We start from the raw sequence: 14,502 nt of genomic DNA on the forward strand, positions 1-14,502 counted from the left end.
CCCCATGTGAGTTCTCCATAAAATAGTCTTTTTGGCAAGCATGTATTTTGCATTCGAATAACATGGTCACGGAGGTGCTCTCTCTGAAGTATAGTTTGAATGCTTGGCAGTTCAACTCGAGCAAGGACTTCAGCTTCTGGTACCTTGTCCTGCCAGGTTATCTTCAGAATCTTCTTAAGACAGTCAAATGGAAGTAATTCAGTTTCCTGGCATGGCACTGGCAGACTGTCAGTGTTTCACAGGCATGCAACAATGAGGTCAACACAATGACTCTGTAGACCATCAGTTTGGTAGTCAGTCTAATACCTCTCCTCTCCCAAACTTTTCTTCAGAGCCTTCCAAACACTGAGCTAGCTCTGGCAATACATGCATCAACCTCATTGTCAATGTCTACATCCCTAGGAAGTATACTACCAAGGTAAGTGAACTTATCCACAGCATTCAAAACATTTCCATTTGTTGTAATCGATGGTTCCGCATATGGATGGTGTGGTGGTAGCTAATGGAAAACCTGTGTTTTCTTGGTGTTAATTATTAGGCCAAAATAAGCATAGGCAGCAGAGAATTGAATAGTGGACAATGCTCTCATGCCTTCCCAGTCACCAATGGAGTGAAACAGGGATGTGTGCTTGCTCCCACGCTTTCTAGCATGATGTTTTCAGTCATGTGGTCAAATGTTTTCAATGAGGATGAACATGGCATCAAGGTCAACTACCGTACCGATGGTAAGTTCTTCAGTTTGAAAGGGCTACAAGCCAAGACCAAAGTGGAGGGAGTGTTGGTGCATGATTTTCTGGTTACTGATGATTGTTCACTCAATACAACCTATGATACTGAGATGCAACAAAGCAAAGTACTGATGGAAAGAATAGCTCTTTACCAGACCACTCCCAGCCTTGGGCCATCTAGACAAAAGAGTCTGTCTCCACCCAGTTCACTCTCAACTTTGGGCCACCTAAGCAAAATAATGTCTCTATCCAAGCTAGAGGGAAACACAATGGATTTCCCCACTTTAGATTAAATTCCTTTCAAATTTACCTGGGATTTGACTAGGATAGGAGAGTCAATGCAATGTCATCAGTAATTTTGGTCCTCTGAAGAAAAATAAACTTAAAAACAGGACTTTGAAGGGAGTGGGAGCTGTGAATGCCCTCCCAATATATTGGTTATCAATAATCATTATTCAGAGAAACTACACCTTTCCTAATATATTTTTCACGTTATTTTTTCAACAACTTCCCCTCCTTCTGTTCAAGGCAGTATTTGATTGTATGTGGCAATGTATGTAACCAACGCTGTTGCATGAATTGATACAACCAGACGATGGAAAGTCAAATGGTTAACATTTCTGGCAGTTTGCAGTACATTGGAATTGGACAAAGCTTGTTCATATAATTAACGTTTGTTACATATTACAGAGCTAGAGACTCTGAACATTGAAATAAACAAAACTCAAGGAATCCCTAAATAAATAAGTAAAAAAAAAGATGCATAGATGAATGAATGAATGATCTGATCTATGTACAATATCATGTCTAGACTATGAAGTTACAGGAAAGGATACCAAGAACTACCTAGGTGAAAGTGATGAGACATGCATTCAGGGATATGGAGATGATAAAGTAAAGACTATACAGGTGATGATGATAATGTTGATGATGATGATGCTGATGATTATAAGAAATGATTGAATTTTGTTTACACAGAAATTATATGAAAATAGCAATCATATGGAACATGATTTGAAGCCATATTTATGGTTAATGTAAGAGAACTGCTTGTATGGGGAAGTGGGGGATATTGACCACCTGAGTATCAGAATATCTACTACTTTTCTTTGTTCTGAGAAGGCCTCTTCCTGTATATCAAAGGATGAGGTCCATTAGCCCTGACGGGTCTTAGATAATGGAACTTTTATTATCGATATACTGGGTTTGTATCTTCAAACTCATAGCTTTTGTCAATTCTCTTAACAATTGTGCAAAATCCTTTCTCATGCTATCTGATGCAGACAAACAGGGAGGAGACTAAGACTATTTTTTGACTTGGCATTTCATTTATTAAATAAATAATAAAGTAAATGAACATGAGTAGGGAGAGCAGAATTGAAATATGGAAATGAGAAGATGTAATCAAGGGGCGGGGTTTAGTGAGCCGTGGAATACTGACCAATGGGATTCAAGGTGGGAAATTCGAATCTGGGTGGATGAATTATAAAAGGACTTTTGTAACTATCTTAAAGTGTGCTTGCACCTAGGAAGGAAACCTTTTTCACAAGGGGTAAAAGGACAAATCACCAGTCAGAAATAATGTGAAATATTTTTTTTTCTAAATTCACTCATGGCCAGGTGGAATTCTTGGTAAGACATCATTTCTCATGATGATGATGATGATGACAATGATGATAGTGATACATATTACAAATGTGGACATTCCAGTTGGGTTTTATAAGATTAGCTTGCTGGTGGGGATGGTAAACAATTCATTCCCTTTCTCCCTTTCCCTTACACCACCCCTATAATTCTGAGTAATATTGCCAACTATCATTATTCATTCATTCTGAATCTCATAAGGAAACATAGGAGCTTTTCAGTACAAAATGATGTTGGCTTTTCTCTTATGTTTCTCAAAGTTCAGTCTTTGGCATGTAACAATTTTGAACTGAGCGGATGACCTGACCTTCATATCTTCCTATCAACCATATTTTGTATTGCTCATCATCCAGAAACTGAGTAGAAATTGATCATCTGTGCCCTTTTACTGACTTTTGGAAGCAGATTTACGGAACACTACACTAACCTACATGTGACTGGTATGTGGCCTTTGCTACAATATTCTATTTTTATAATCCCGTGCTCAATTTACTGTGGATTTCCAGAGAAGGAAAATGGTCCTTGGCCAGTTGATGGACATTCTCCCCAATACATAGAAAAATTCCTCAAGGACTGGTACTTGGCCTTTTCTGTTATGCCAATTGCATGCCCTTTTTAAAATCTGGTTTCTAAATTTGTTTTATGATAATACAGCTATGCCAATGGTGTTCTCATTTAGTGCTTTTATGATAAAGGTCACTCATTCTCTCTAAGGAACGCTTAAGGTTTGAAGTATACCTTTGAAGCTCTGAAAATCTTTTAGCCACTAAAAGCAAAAATAACCCCCTTAATAAAATAATCCCAACTTAAGAAAAGTATTTGAAAACTTCAAGAAACTCTTTGCCTTGTTGATAAAATGGAAGGATATTCAGAGATTTTTGTCTCTTTGTTTAGAATTTACATATACAATATATTGCACATGTGCTTACATTTATACATGTAATACACATGTATACAATATATATGCACACATGTGTAAATGTGTATATGTATATGTGTGTATATATGTATATGTGTGTATGTATGTGTGTGTATATATGTATGCATACACACACACACACACACACACACTGTGGTCAATTTGTTATATTAATAGAAATTTATGATTCACTTTAAGTTTAACATGTAGGTCCTGAAATGAAATGGTGGCCAACTAGCTTTCAAATGGTTATGCCATTAGCTGCTTTTAATGAGATTAAGAAACTTATTAGAGAAAGGTACTTTGGAATAATTAATACGTTATCAATTAGATTCAGGAAAATTTGAGTGCAAATACTTCAGTCGCATATTAGCTATGTGTCATTGGATAAATTACATCGCTAATATAACTTCATCAAACTAAAACAAATTGAGGAGTTGCTAATGGTAAAGGGAATTACCATAATTGGAGTTCATCACATCACTGAATTCCTAGGCTTACCCCCAATCCCTCCAAACAAACATAAACATGACACATATATACATAGAAACATCTTTGTATTTGCATGCATACATGAACATATAAACACATAGATGTACATAGATGTGTATGAATATATTAAGTTGTTCTATACCAAAGATGAAAAAATATTTTACAAAACGCAAACCTCTTGAGTGAAGACAAAGAAACAAAAATTTGGTTCATTAATTTGAAAGGAAAAAAGTCACTATTTTAGTTTGCTTCTCTAACTTGTGCACTCTCTTTTTCTTTTATTTAATCCATGAGCTCTTTAGGTGTGGATGAGCTACTGTGTAATTAAAGTTAAAGCTTGATTTGAAGTCTGATTTTGAATCATTATTAATACATATGTGATCTTAGGAAAGTCACCCTACCTCCCTGGGTATCATTTTGTTCATTTTTAAAATAAGAATTTGGGGCTGAATGTTGAATCTGAGAAAAATAAAAAAAATGAATTTAAATTATACTTCTCTTGGTTACTATTTGTATGACTGTAGATCACTAAATCTGCTTTTATCTCTGTTAGGTTTTGAGACTAGATGGCTACAGAGGTCTCTTCTCAATCTAGAGGTAGGATGCTATAACCTTAAGATTATATATTAAGGTCCCCTTCAAATCTCAGTTTAGAAATCATTTAATTAATGTGAATAAATATTGAACCGACCTCCTTTTAATATAGTGTCTTGGTTTCTTCTGTAGTGTGGTAAAATTGTAAAGGGCTCAGAATTAACCTTATACGATCTCTGAGTAAATGGCTTGTGGAGAAAGCAAGATGAATCACATAATAATATACTAAATGTTACGGTATTACTATTAATAATGCTAATATTTTAAATAACACCTATGCTTATACACTTGATATCTTTGTGTGACCTGTAATGCAAATGTTCCTGGGTTCAAAGTGTCTACATGAGAAAAATGAAAACACTGGCACGTACTTCCAAAACAAAAACACAACAGATATCGATTGTGTGTCTGTTGTCCAAGGACTAGACTACTGGATTTTAGAGAAGCTCTCAAATTAGTTGCAGAGGGATGAGATTTTCAGCAGCGACATCCCTCAAGGTCCATATATTCTGTCTATAGGGAATCCCAATTTGCACTGGTATACATTGTGTCATGATATCAATAAAATTATGGATCCTTGACTTATTGAAGTAATTAATTCCCTAATTAACTCTGTGAGATAAGTTCTCCAAGGTGTAGAAGGAATCAAAGAAGTCATCTAGTCCCCCTCTCTTATTTAACAGATAATGAAATAAATTTTACAGAAAACGAGAAGTCAGGGAGCTTGAACAATGTTACAAATCAAGGATTAGAAAAGGTTTTCTGACACTAACTCTTGACTGAACATTTACTCATGCAAAGAGATATTTCAGCAGCCTATGAGATCTAAACTTTTAAGGCATTTAACACACTGTTCATATGCAAGTATATATTGCTTATAAAAAACGACTTTTACAAGAGAGCAAAGTAGATCTCTCAGTTTCTGCATTGGCTTACAACTTGATGGTAGTAAAGGGCAATTTCTATATTTGAAATTGACAACTATTCTCTTAAAATATGCTAGATGCTAAACTGGCCTTTCTTACAAGTATTAAATTTTTATATGGCCTTAAAAATAAAATCAATGGGCCCATCTTGATTTCTATTTTATCTGCTGAAAAAATCCATAGAACTATGTCACTCCCTTCCCCAGGAATTTTCATTCTAGCGACTTTCATCTCTAATGGTGGTTGTTGGTCAGTTGTTTTCAGGCATTTCTGGCTCTTCATGTCCCCATTTGGGGTTTTCTTGGAAAAGATACGGGAATGGTTTGTCATGTCCTTCTCCAGTTCATTTTACACATGAGAACCTGAGGCAAAAAGGGTTAAATTACTTGCCCAGAGTCACACAGCTAGTAAGTGTCTGAGCCTAAACTTCAAATGAGGAAAATGAGTCTTCTTGACTTCTTTTTACTGTACGTTTTCTCTAATACTTATTTTGTATTTGTTTTGTATGTGCACAGTATTACAACCAATATAATCTGGTATTTGAATGTAAGCTCCCTGAAGGAAGTAGCTGGGTTGATTTTACACATTTTTTGTAAACTTTTGCATTTGAATAATTAAATAATTTCTTCATTTATTACATTTTTGAGAGCTTAGCATTGTGCCTGGCACACAAAAAAATACTTTTAACTCATTGATTTATCAACAGGTTATTTCTTTTCTTTTCCATTGTCCCCATAGTTGAGCCTACTTCCTGGCACCAAGTATGAAATTAATAAATGCTTAGTGTTTGACAGATTTATTATTTGAATTCTAGCAATGCATAGGTGTTTAAGGCAGTTAGCATTTATAAGGCACTTGCCTCACAAAAATATGAGGTACATTGTATAAGTACTCTGATTGCAAGGAACCAGTGTGTTTCTTTGTATCTCCAATTCTTATCTGAATATCTAGTACTTAAAAAAAATATGTGCTGATTTTGTTTTAGAGGTAATGAATGTGAGGCACAGAGACATAAGATGACATCTCCAAGACTACAGAGGTAGTAAGGGTGGTAGTAGCATTATTCATTTTATAGGATCTCTAGATTTTGCAGCTGAATTTTATTGCAACTGCCCTGTAATCCAACTCATATTTGAAATATAGCCCAAATAAAGGACAGTGAAAAGTTGTATTTGCATATTAAGAATGTAATTTGAATACCCAAAGCATGATCAGATTCATGCATATTTACCCACACTTTGGCTTAGGCTGTGGGGTCAGTCCTATCCATAGAATATTATTTGAGAGCCACTGAAAGGAAGTTCTACCTACCTTGAAGTATCCTCACCACCACCCCAGGAAAACATCTTTGATTTCCACTCTTTCCCTCCTACATGGAAAGAGTCACAGTAATGGTGATCATAGCTCCCTTTATTCTATGCTTATAGATTACAAAGCTCTTTATCCATAAAACCTCTATGACATAGGTGATACAATATTTCTCTTGGTTTTATAAATGATGAAACAAAAATCATTGAGAGTTGAGCTACCTTGCCCTGAGATTTGAATGCAGGGTATCTGTCATTAATTCTGCTCCTTTTACCTTAGCATATTACATCTTCACTGCATATATTACATCTTATAATTAATGTAGTTATAAAGTTAATTCATGTCACTTTTTAGGATCTTCATGAAATAAGGCACAAGGCAGGTAAGTAGGGTGGTGTCATAACAATGAAGTTCCAGGGAACCAGGAAAGGATTAAAGACTTTGGGAGTTGTGGTGAAAGATGAAGAAAGGGGTATAATTTGAGGGGGATGAGGAGAGAATTAAAACTGTAAAAAGTTAGATACTAAATAATTTCAATTTATGTCAGATTATCTTCTAATTTCAAGCACAATAAGACAACTTAAAATGGTAGCACAATACTTCTGTGTATTTACTGCAAATATTTACTTTTTGGTACAATAGTAGATGATATGATGGTGGTGGTAGTGGTGGTAATGATAGTAGTGGTGGTGTTAGTGATGGCTGGCAGTATGTCATGACAGACAGAAGAGCCTTGGAATAAGGAAAATTAAAGTTCAACTCCTTTCTCTCATACATACTAGTTATATGTCAATAGGCAAGTGGGTACATGTATAATCAATGACCAAGTTGCCAATCTACATTGCTAAGGAGAATTTCAAAAGAAAACAAAACTCCCTACCTTTATGAAATCACAGCTATGTCTCTTATGTACTGTAGGTGAATTAACTTCCTAATTGAGCTGAAATCTCTCCCTTCACCTACCCATCCTCTACACAATTGCACAAATGATTTTCCCTAGGAAAAAGTCTGACATGTCACTATTCCTCACAATAAGTTTCTGTAGCTCCAAATTGTCTCAAAGATCAAATAAAAGCTTCTGTATTTGGCTTTTATGGTTCCTAAACCTAGCTCCAACATACTTTTCCAGGTATACTATACATCATCCCATTTAAAATGCTATATGATACAGATAAACTCATTTTCTTCCTGTTCCTCATACATGACATTTTATCCCTCTCCACACTTTTACACTAGCTAATTCTCATGCCTCGAATATAGAACCATCTCATTTCTGAGATCATTTCTGAATCATGTTTGCTTTAAAATTTTACTCAAGTGCCCTGTTTTACCTAAAGCCTTCTTGATCCTCCCAGCTAATTGTGCTTGAATTCCTGCAAATTTGTTTTGTTTTGTTCTCCGTTAATTTTCAGTATACTTGTTTATTTGTATGCAGGCTCTTTGGGTAAAACATAACTATGGTGAAATCAGGAATTCTTTTTTCTTTGGTTTTATATCCCTTTGTCTAGTACAATGTTTGACACGTTGCCTATCGTTGCTTTTTGATTGATATTTTGGTAATTAAGTGACTTCTGTCCAATCTATCCTTTGTTCCCCGTAGGACCTTGTCCCTGATTACCTACAGTTCTGAATATATTGCCCTTAACATATTTTAATGTTTTTTTTTTCAAAATTATATTTTAATTATTTTAGAATGCATGGTTGGGTATTGGAAATATAGCATGATAAAGTAGTGGATAATTCAAAAATCTTCAACTTTCAATCACTATATCCCCTCTACTGTGCATTAGATACTCAATCAAATCTTAAAACAATCCTCCCTTCCTGTCTCTTTCTATCCCTCTCTTCATTTTCACTCCTTCCTTCCCTTCCTTTTCCTTCCTTCCTTCCTTCTTTCCTTCCTTCCTTCCTTCCCCTTCTGTCTTTCTTCTCACCATCTATTCATCTCCCTATTCCCACTTTTTCACTCTTCTTTCTTCCCTTTTCTTTTTTGCCTGTTAATCTGGTTTCTCATATTGAGAAGTCAGGGAACATACAGTAATTATAACCAGAATATTAAATTTAAACGTATTCTACTTATGGGAAGTGGTTCATCATCCCTGTTGTATCCTGAGTATCCATGAGTTGAATTCCAACCCCCACTCCTGATCCAAAGTTAATTCTAGTTTGGCAAGATGGGGTTATTACAAGGGCATTGCTGATAAGTATCTTGGGTTTTAGTCAATGCCTCAACAAACAGCTCTCTGGAGGAAGTATTTACTGTGGGCATGTTACCCAGGAGCTCATCATTGTTCCCATTTATCTTATTTATAACCAACTGCTAAAATGTCAAGTTGATCTGGTAGTTCTAAGTCATTCCAAGATAAGTAAGTGAAAATTAGAGAGCTGTGAGTGTTCAGTTTGCTAGGAGATGAATATACTATCAATCCATGCTTGGAGAAATTGGGGCACTTATTACTGTCCTTGAAGTGAGAGTAATGTTGGCCTTTATATCCACTTAAATCTAGGATTTGTGATTCAGGCAATGGGTAGATCCACATAGAAACAGTCAAGGCTGATAATTCAGCACCATGGTCAGGGAATGTAGTATCTATGGAGTTCTGATATGGCAATGTTGTAAAAGGTTTTCACCATCTTTACCCTGAATCATTCAAATGGTCTATCTTTTTTTCCTGCCTTCATTATTTCTCTTCTCCAATCCAAATATTATTTGGATGATAAATCTACACTCCTGAAACTCAGAGCTGACATCATAAGTCTGTGATCTCTTCAAAAAATAATATTAATGGCTCACTTTAGTCTCTAGAGTGAAATGTAAAACACTCAGCCTGACATATAAGGCCTCTACAATATGGCTTCTACAAAAGTTTCCAGATTCTTGCCTATGTCTTGTCTTTAAATGTTCTCCTTTTAAATTAAATGACTATACTAGGGACTCCCAATAAAGATGTCTTATCTCCCACCTCTTTGCTTTTGCAAAAGTCATCATACTTGTTTATCTGGCCTTCATTCTTAACCTCCACCTCCTTCATGTGTTAGTTGTCCCCTCCTAGAAGAGACCTTTCCTGATTGCCCCATCCCAAATAATGAATGCTCTCAAATTCTTGAAATTATTTTGGAGTATTTCATTTGTTGATTTATTAGTGTCCCTTCTTGTTCTCTTTCAAGAAGAAATCAGCTACTGAAGGTGGGGGGGGGAGTTAAATGGGAAGGGAATAATAATTATTTTATTTTTTTAGTGGACAGTGCACAGAATGTTGCTTTAAATATAATGAACTTTTAATGCACAGTTGTTGGTTTGAAGAAAACCAGCTAATGTGAATTGCAATACAAATTGAATATCTTTATAGAAAGAAAAATCTCACAAAAGTTTCGATGGAGTAAAAAATAAAATGATTCATTCAGTGTCTGATTAAGCCCTCCTGAAACATTTACTCTTATAGGCAGAACATTCTTTCAATTCAAGCTTTAAGAAGTACAACATATATATCCAAATATAATTTTTAAAAAATTCCCTGAGTAATAATAATAATAGTATTTATATAACACACACACACACTTGTGTGTGTGTGTTGGGAACTGTGCTAAGCACTTTACAATTATTATCTTATTGGATTCTTACAACAACCCTAGAAGGTATGTGTTATTATTATCCCCATTTTACAGGTAAGGGAATAGAGAAGAACAGAGGTTAAGTGAGTTGCCCAGGGTCACACATATTACTACATAAGGCCCAATTTGAACTAAGATCTTCCTGATTCCAGGACCAGTGCAGCACCTGGCCTTGGTTTGCTAAATGACTTATACTAATGATAAAGCAAATGTTTAGCACATGCCATTTCTGTAAAGCCTATATTTCTTTCTATGTGAAAATAAAAAAAAGAAGAAAAAAGAAGTTGAAGAAGGTGGAGGAGGAGATAAGAAGAAGAAAAAGGAGAAGGAGGAAGAGGTAGAGGAGGAGGAGAAATCATTTTGGAGCATTCAGTACTGTTAATACTTCATTGATATATTGTCAAAATTATGCACTCAAATATATGTTTCACTGTATGAATATGAAGAGGTTTTGTAGTGATATACCAGTAGGGGGAGGGGACTATAAGTAAGCTTCTGGAAAAGAATAGATTATGGAAGCAAAAAGTGGTAAAGTGATTTTATCAGTGACAAATCGCTAGTGATAGAGGCAAAATGTGAACCAAGTTCTTCCTGACTCCAAATGGAGCACTTCATCTATTAATATTTTGATAATCAGGACAAATGAATGTGCAATCTTTCCTATGACCATTCTTCACTGAAGGATGAATATGCATGTATACATATTTTATAAAATGATTTAAATAGAATGATTAAAAGAGATAGGATTTCATCATCAAAGATTCTGAATCTAAAGGGAAATATAGAGGTTATCTTGTCCAAATATTTTATTTTATAGATGAAGAAACTAAGCCTAGAGTTTTAAATATTTGCTAAACTTCATACAGCTAGTAAGAATTAGAGGCTTCACTTTTAACACAAGTATTACATACTTAAATTCCTACAGTCTGTGTATTATGCCATTTTGTACCATCACCACTCCACCTCTCAAAGAGAGTTGTTTCAGAAAGAATATTGAGAGACATAGGTAGATGACAGAACCACATTTGATGACAGACTCAGAGTTGATTGAAAGAAATGTTGAAATATCTATATATTCATATAGCTATAAAATATCTAAATATCTATATTTATATGAATAAATCAAAAGATATAGATGCATTATATACACAATATAATCACATATACAAGTAATTTATATGTAGTAAATCTTGCTTAAAATTATCATAAAATCAGAAACTGTTAAAAGCTGAATGGCCTAGAGATCATTTTATACAATATCCACAATTGGTAGATAAGAAACTGAGATCTGGCATGATTAAGTAAATTGTCTATCATCAAGCAATTAACAAGAAACAAACCTGAGCCAAAAACAGAGGTAATGTGTTTCTCATGATGGAAGTCAGAGAAAATAACCATATCTCAGTAGTTTGTAAACATTTATTATGCACCTACTATGTACCAAGCATTGTGCTGGCCACTGGGTATACAAATACAAACAAGAAAGACAGCCAGCTCCTGATCTCTCAGAGTTACAATATGATGGAGAAAGGGGCTACACACAAAAGAAGGGGGTAGGTACCGTGTGGGGGATGCAATAGTACAGTGGTGGTGGTGAAAGAAGTCCAAAATGAGTGCAAGTATTGAAACCAAAGAAGCCCAAATTTGGCAGGGAAGGAGGAGATATTTGAGGACTGGTGTCTCTAGTTGATGTTCCTTAAATCAATGTTGAAGTTGTCATTTGTCCATTGTTCTCAAAGAGGACCAGAACATCAAGAAGGTGATGCCATGACTTGAAAATGAAATGGATTTAAATAAGGGAGATCTGTGTAAGGTTATCAGTCTCACTTTCTCCTCTGTAGCCATCTGGTTCTAGTGGCAAGATATAGATCAGGAAAATTGGAGATGATCTTAGAGGTTGAAGAATTCATAAACTTTCAATCATATGGGCAAGGGTATTGAAGAGGTGTGAATTCATCAGGGATGATTTTGGTTGAACCTTCAATCAGACAGGCCAGGGTACTGGAGAGATGTGAATTCAATGGAGATAATTTTCAATAATTCCTTATTCTGTATCTGAGACCCTAGGCAAGTCACCAAACCTTTCTGTGCCCAATTTTTCTCATCTATAAATGAGGGATTTGAATTAATTGGCCTCTAAAGACCCTTCCAGCTCTAGATAATGATGCCATCATTCGTATTATCATTAATTCATTCAACAACCATATATTAATTTCCACTCTGTCAGGCACTTTGCTAGAAGCTTGGAATACAAAGGGGGAAAATGATGTCCCTACACTCAGGGAGCTTAGGAGATCTTTTCTCAGGATATATGATTTTGTAAGGAGAGGGAAAATGATCTCAGATGCCATCTCACGCATCTTATCTCTGAACCAGTAATTCCTAGGATTTTCCCCAGAATTCATCATCCAATATCAGCTAGGAAAACTTATTTGATTCCAAACTTACCACCTCATCATAACTTCACCTAACCTAGCCCTCTTGAACTGAGCAGAACATATAAATCTAATTTCTCTTGTATTGTCATCTATTTTTGCGTTAAAACCATATCTGAAAATCTGCTGACAGAAATGAAAATGTTTAGTGTACAGAGAGGATCGAAATCAAAGATTCTTACCCTTTTAAATTTCATTGACCCTTTTAGCAACCTGTGGAAGTCTATGGAAATCTTCTCGAAACAAAGATTTCTAAATCTATAGAATTACAAAAGAAATAAATTAAATTGAAATATAATTGTTAAAATATAACGCTAAAACCCCACCAAATTCCCGTGGGCACTATTAAAAACTCTTGATCTAAGATGTATGTGACAGCCATCTTCAAGCATCACTCTGTAGTGTTCTACTCAGTGCTAAGCACTTTGCTAGCCTCCAGGGTACAACAAGAAAAGTAAAATAGTCACAGCCCCAAAGGAACAATCTATCAAGTCAGGCAGTATATGCTAATATAATAGCACACACAATTACACATATACATATACGTATGCAAATTGGTATTATTTTAAAACATTCTAAACCTCTCATTGTACTACTGAAAATATTAAGATACATCTGGAGCAAAACGCTGCCCATTTGGCAAACTGTAAACTTCTAAGGCTACATCTCCATGGAGAAGGCATGATTCAGAGCCCTGGGTTAGGATTCAGCTGGCAATTGTTTTAATCCTGTCCCTCTCACTACCTCCTTGGGTTTCTGAGAAGTCACTCAGCCTCTCTAGGTTTTAGTTTCGTCACTTGTGAAACCACGGGTTAACACTCTATTAGAGCTCGTATCGGGGCGGGGGAGGTGTGAAGCCTAGAGTTAGCACTTGCAGAAAGCAGCCCCCTCTTCCCTCCCCCCACCCTCCGACGTCACATCCAGGCTACTATTTAAGCTGCCTGGATTTTGCTGGTAGCACCGTTTGCTCAACTAGCTGAAGTTGCTGCCTTAGCAAGGTCCCAGCTCCGCAATCAGCGCGGCGGCCACCAGTCTCTTCCCTCTCGCCCGGGATCATGGAGTCGTCTCAGCTTCGAGTTGCCGTGGTTTGCATGTGTAACATGAACCGAAGCATGGAAGCTCACAGACTCCTCAAGAAACGAGGAATCTGTGTTAGATCTTTTGGAGTAGGAGCTCGTGTGTTACTGCCAGGACCAACACGACACAGGCCGAATGTTTACAATTTCAAAACAACATACGAGCAGATGTACTATGATCTTGTTAAGAAAGACATAAAATGGTATACATACAATGGTATTTTGAGCATGTTGGACAGAAATCAAAAAATAAAGCCTGGGCCAGAAAGATTCCAGAGCTGTAAAGATTTGTTTGATGTTATCTTTACCTGTGAAGAGAGAGTCTATGATCAGGTAGTAGAATATTTAACTTTCCGAGAACAAGTGACCTTCCAGCCAGTCCATGTGATTAATGTAGATATTCCCGATAATGAGGAAGAGGCTACCCTGGGAGCCTTCCTCATCTGGGAGATCTGTCAGTGCATCCAGGAGACTGAAGACATGGAAAACGATATAGATGAGCTGTTACTGGAATTTGAGGAGCAAAGTAATAGAACTTTCCTCCATACGGTCTGCTTTTACTGAAGTCGGAATTGTTTTCCTAGTCCCAAGTCAAAGGAAGCACACTCAAGTTTTCTGAATATCTCCTACTCTACCTGAAGACCAATTTCCAATATTCCTTTTCTTAATACTTTTTCCCCTCTTCATGGTGTTTGTCTTTACTTTCTGGTATTTTGCCAGGGCAGTGGATAGAGTACTAGTTTTGGAATCAGGAACACTCATCTTCCT

The 14,502-nt window shown here is 36.0% G+C and overlaps 1 pseudogene; it reads left to right on the forward strand.

Moving 5' to 3' along the window:
• The first annotated feature begins 13,713 nt into the window (after positions 1 to 13,713).
• LOC140528624 (RNA polymerase II subunit A C-terminal domain phosphatase SSU72 pseudogene) lies at positions 13,714 to 14,298 on the forward strand (annotated as a pseudogene).
• Positions 14,299 to 14,502: the final 204 nt, after the last annotated feature.

The sequence above is a fragment of the Notamacropus eugenii genome, chromosome 1, assembly GCF_028372415.1.
Source record: "Notamacropus eugenii isolate mMacEug1 chromosome 1, mMacEug1.pri_v2, whole genome shotgun sequence".
NCBI classification, from domain to species: domain Eukaryota; kingdom Metazoa; phylum Chordata; class Mammalia; order Diprotodontia; family Macropodidae; genus Notamacropus; species Notamacropus eugenii.